At 47.9% G+C, this 5,245-nt stretch overlaps 1 pseudogene; it reads left to right on the forward strand.

The window, feature by feature from the left end:
* The first annotated feature begins 298 nt into the window (after positions 1–298).
* Positions 299–417, forward strand: LOC126876326 (5S ribosomal RNA; annotated as a pseudogene).
* The last annotated feature ends 4,828 nt before the right edge of the window (positions 418–5,245 follow it).

A 5,245-nucleotide genomic window follows, 5' to 3' on the forward strand; every position in this document is an offset into this window, starting at 1 on the left:
GCGTAAAAAACCGCGGTCTATTTACATAATAAAATAAATAATTCTTATGTGTCATAAGTCAAATTTTCTTTACCATTCTCTCCAAAACTTCTTGTCCCCTCAGAATATTGCCTAACGTTGTGTCTAAAGATGTAATCGCATCTCAACAGAGATAAAAATTTGTCAAAAGAGGAAACTAATTATCCTGCTAATGATACGTCGAACGACGTCGTAGACCAAGAAAACGAGATCGATGCTGGAGGATTGGAATCCGGAAAGATGGAAGAAGAACGTTGGTAAAGAGCCATTTACTCGCAACGCCAACGCCCTGGCCGGGCTGAATGCACTCGTTCCCGTCAAATCACGAAAGTTAAGCAGCGCCGGGCACGGGTAGTACTCGGATGGGTGAACGCCTGGGACCTCCGTGTGGCGTTGGCGAAGCGTGCTGGCCCCCCCTCCGTGGGGTTCGGGCCTTGGGCGCTTGGCGGCTCAGCGCCTCGGGGCCGCCAAGCAGTCCGGTAGGGGAACCGGGCTGCCTGGCATGGCGACGAGGCGGTCTAACAATGGTCACACACCGCTCCATCAGCCGTGGTATTAAGATGTCGATGCGTCTCCGCAGTACATGTTCGGCTAGCCCGAGGGCCCGTTATAAATCTTAAGGTTTAGTTAACTAAAGTCCTTCAAACAGACAAACAGCCTTTGTCCCAACTACGGGAAGATAGGGGAGACGTATTTTTCAACGAGCGGCGTCTCCCACTAGCAACTTTCCCTCGAGGGCGGCTAGCATCCTTCTCTAACCACCGATATGGAGATTGACCAATTAGCAGCAACGTCAATTTCCCTTACTTTCTGAACGAAGGCTTTTCTCGACGAATCCGATGATCTCGTATCCTTAGACACACCCCGTTATAGTTTTCCTCTGTGGCATCATCGGGACGGGAAAGGCATTCTCGCTCGCGATCTCATCGATTAAGGAGTAACCCTTTACGGCCAGTGAATATTACGCATCCGACTTGGATTTTGTGAGTACGTTCATCTATCATCCCGTCGACCGCGGATTCGTTATTGAACCTAGGATCATTGTCATTAGTTTCTCGAGTACCTAACTACCACGGTTACTTGTCCGGTTCTATAATAATCGTATTTGCGCTAGTCAATGTCTTCTCTATTGCATAACGACAACGTGTAACCCAAACGAGGATTCGTTTCACGCCCCTAACCCTAATTCTAATGTAAACCCGACATATTTATTAGACAATTATTACAAGGATTATAAATGTGCGTTCTGGAATGTAGACAGTTGGCTAGTTATTCACAGACTGACTGGCTTAGTGACCCATGGCCCTTGAAAAGGTTTAGAGCCCCACTCTCTATGCAGTAATGATTGTGACCTGTGTGGGTGTCTGTGTGGCGTCACATGTGGCACAGAACCTTCTAGTAGCTTCTCGACGTGCCCATCTAGAATGTTCCATCCATATCCTGACGCTTCTTCCGGCGAATTTTCGAAAGAGCCTGCACGTGCTAGCCGCCGTGGTGCATCTCACGAACGCACGCTAGTGGGGATGGCGCTGGGCAGCGAAGGGAAGAATCCGTACGATCAATTACCTTATCTGCATGCGGTTGATATCGTCGTATTCCAACAGATATGTTAGGCAAAGGTACTGATACGTGGCGGTACGGCGTAGCCATGCTGTATTATGCGTCGGCGCTTTATATTTTTCGTGTATAATACAATTTTTGGGTTTAAGCCGCTGAGGAGCGGAGCTTTTTTATGAATTTTTTTTATTTTTTTCTGTCCTGAAAACTTTGTCGCAAAACAGGACGCTTCGGTAGCCTGCTTTTTGGGTGCTGTGTAACTTTGGGGAGAGGTGGGATGAGAGGGAGGGGGCGGGGTTGGGGTGGGATGAGAGGGGGTGGGGGAGGGAGAATAATGAATAATATATATCTAATAGTGCGAGATCAGAATGTTTAGCATCAAATAAGAATTATGGAACTATACTTTGTACAGGACGACGGTGGCTATGTGGTTACTGTAGCAGACTGCAAACACATAGGTTGGCGGTTCGAATCCATTCCCTCCTGGATTTTGATATAAGTGAGTTCAGGATCAGAAGTGAAATGTGATGTGTGTGAGAATCCGTACTTGGGCGACGCAGCTTCTACGTCTTAGGTGTCTCTCTACGAGAAATTACCTCCCGAGATGTGAAAAATAAAAATAAAATAAAAAATAAAATAAAAAAAGTAAAAAAAAGAATACCTATGAAAACAACATAGAAAAAACAAAAAAAAAAGAAAAGAGGAAAAAAAATTCTTCCTCCTGATATTCGTAATACTTGTAACACAGCAACATTGATACTAACCCCGAACAACGAAACGATCGTCACCTGTCATCAAAATGTGGTAGTGAAGAAGAGTAATTGTGTTGTGTATACAGAAGAACAGTTGTGTTGTGAATATCCGTACTGCCATTGCCTTAGTGTAGTAGTCCAGCTACAGATTCCAGGTTTACATCCACCTGGGGCCCCGTAGTCCATATTTTTTGATAATTCCTACAATTATTTTTTAATTAGGCCGTTAGGGGAATTGGGCTGCCTGGGTCGGTGGCTCCGGCGACGAGGCGGTGTGACAATGGTCACACACCGCTCCATCAGCCGTGGTATTAAGCGCGCGGGGGAGGCCCCGTTGCAACGCTCACATCGGTTCCCGGGCCTCTCTCGATCGCAGCCGGGACGGTTATCGTGGAGGTTTTAGTCGGTTGGAATCCGACACTACCACGCCGCTTTCCCCAGAAGCGGCCTGGCGTCCGTGCGGATTTCCTCCACGTAAAATATAAAAAAAAAATTTACTCGCAACTGCGACGAATCATTCACAAAGCTCGTAAGCGACTCAAAAGTTCCAGGATCTGGCTTTTTCCTCATCGCAAACGATTCGGCGATGAAAACAAAACACGAGTTACCTAAACACGACCTAAGGTCATTATGCCCGCGTTCCTTGTCGTTTGATCTTCCGCCTCTGATCTGCTTTCATCTGATGGATACTTTTCGTGGTCTCTGATCGCCCGCGGAGCAGTTAACAAAATTGCAATTGTTGATTGCACCAAGCGAAGGAGCCTCGAGCCCTCTCCGCGCTTCCGAGTCGGCCAAATCGATCAAATACCGCGACGAAAAATTTGCGAATAACCAACGCGGAGTGTCGAATGCGAAAACCACCGGGTCCGACTTAAGTACCAGGAATTCGACAAAGCGGTCTCGTCTCGCTCGTAATTTAGGGATTGTACGCGAAACGGCGGAGAATTAACTGGTTCGCTGGTGGCTGCGCGTCGAACGCAAAACGCGCTCAACAACCCTCGCTCGTGCTTTCTTGGCCCTCGTGTATATGTTCTTCGCGAACGAGCGTCATCCTCTCCGGGCGTAGACGCGTTTACGCGACTCCTTCCAGATGCTGGTTAACTCCGCGCACGGAAATAGACTCGCTCGCCCCCTGCCCCTCGAACTTTTCGAACGAGGCTGGTGCTGCCCGGCACGAGCGAATCACAGAAGGAAATCACGCTGACGATAGCACGTTGTAAGATTTTTCCTGGATAATTTGTTCTACGATAAGAAATAATCGATAATCGAGGGCAAGTTGCGAAGGAAAATACAGAATGACGTGAAATTTATCTAAAATTTTCTATCGCTCGTTTGATCGCCGTTTTCGACGACGAATGCGGAGAATACTAGAAGAAGCGCAACGATTCGAGAGTCGGTAAATATTCGAAAAAACGAGGCCACCTTCGATCTCGATGCTTTCGAAATACGTTGCGAAGCTCGACGTTTCGAACGGTTTTGTCCTACACGCACGGTCGGCGCTCGGCCTTCAATCACGAATTACACGGGAAAATATTACACGTAGCTCGGCCCGAGTTTCCAAGCTGGGTCGGGTTATAGTATTTAGCAATATTCACGGCTTACCCTTATCGGTGTAAACATAAAAAATGCCACGGCGGTGAACGGATTAATATTAGATACTGCTACCTACATCGAGCTTCGAAAACCAAGGCTTTCCCGCATAACCGCAACACTAAGACCAAACGCCGCATCGGTTGTACGTATGCGCAGGAAAAAGTTGTTTAAAACGTCTTTAGCGTTTAGCGATATATCGGAAAAGCGTGAAAATCCAAAGTGCCCTTTTCTCGATATTCGACCGATATACGCATATACGAAAATACGCATACGAAAAGTTTCGCATTGTTGCGATAATAGGATACGTTAATAGCCAATAGTCACGGTGCGTTTAAGCGGCTTTGTAAAACGTATTGCCGCGTTTTACCAACGTAAAAACCGTGGTGACCGTCTCGACGCTGTCTCTGCGAATAGAAGACTCGATCGGCGAATCAGCGCGTAAGGAACGAGGAAAAAGAGAATTAATGTTGCGGAAAGGTTCCGTCGTTAAACGGATGCACTCGAGTTTACCAGGAGAGGAGTGACGTCGGCGAGAGAGAGGAAAGGTTTCGGTGGCTGGATAACAGATAGGTATTTGCTTTGCACGACGTTCGGAGACGCGAGTTAGAATGGGCGGTGATTCTCGCGAGAGCGAGCTTCCAACGTATTAAAACGATCGCGCGACGCACAGAACGGCTTTCGAGAGATCGGTTTATAACGCACGGTCGTTGGCGCGTCGTTCGATCCGCGTGACGGGCGCCGTTCCAGCAATATCGAACCTTTTCGTCCATTCTCTCGCGTTGATTCCGCGGCTAAGGGTGAACGATCGTTCGGGCACGTTCCGCCGAACGTCGCGTCTTGTTTTCGGCGCTCTGCGTATCGACAGATTCGACAGGGCACGGTTACTCGCGTTCACGGGCAAACGCCAGAAAAAAGCGGCCGATCGACGACGACTCGATTGAAAGCTGTCTGCGCGATGGCTGAATATTTACAGGTGGTGTTTGATGCTTTGAAACGCGGCTCTCGCAGTTTTTAGAAGTTTTTCGTGTTGCTTCGATGAACTTGCCTGTTTATTCGTTTACACGTTCCGTTTACGTTTTCTCGTTTTTACAGCGGCGACGATCGTAAGACGTTGTCGAGGCAAAGAATCGAGATTTTCCAGCATCGTTGTCAGCAAACGTAGGCGGCGAAGCGTTTCTACCGAGCGAGATATTGCTGGCGAGAGAAAGTGTCAGCGGTATTTGTAACGCTCGTATCGCAACAGATGCACATATCCCGCGGCTGTTTGAAAATTATTCCGTTCAAGGACGGGACAATAACGCATAAACAGATTGCCTGCGAGACGT

This window comes from Bombus huntii, unplaced genomic scaffold, assembly GCF_024542735.1.
Source record: "Bombus huntii isolate Logan2020A unplaced genomic scaffold, iyBomHunt1.1 ctg00000069.1, whole genome shotgun sequence".
Taxonomy (NCBI): Eukaryota; Metazoa; Arthropoda; class Insecta; order Hymenoptera; family Apidae; genus Bombus; species Bombus huntii.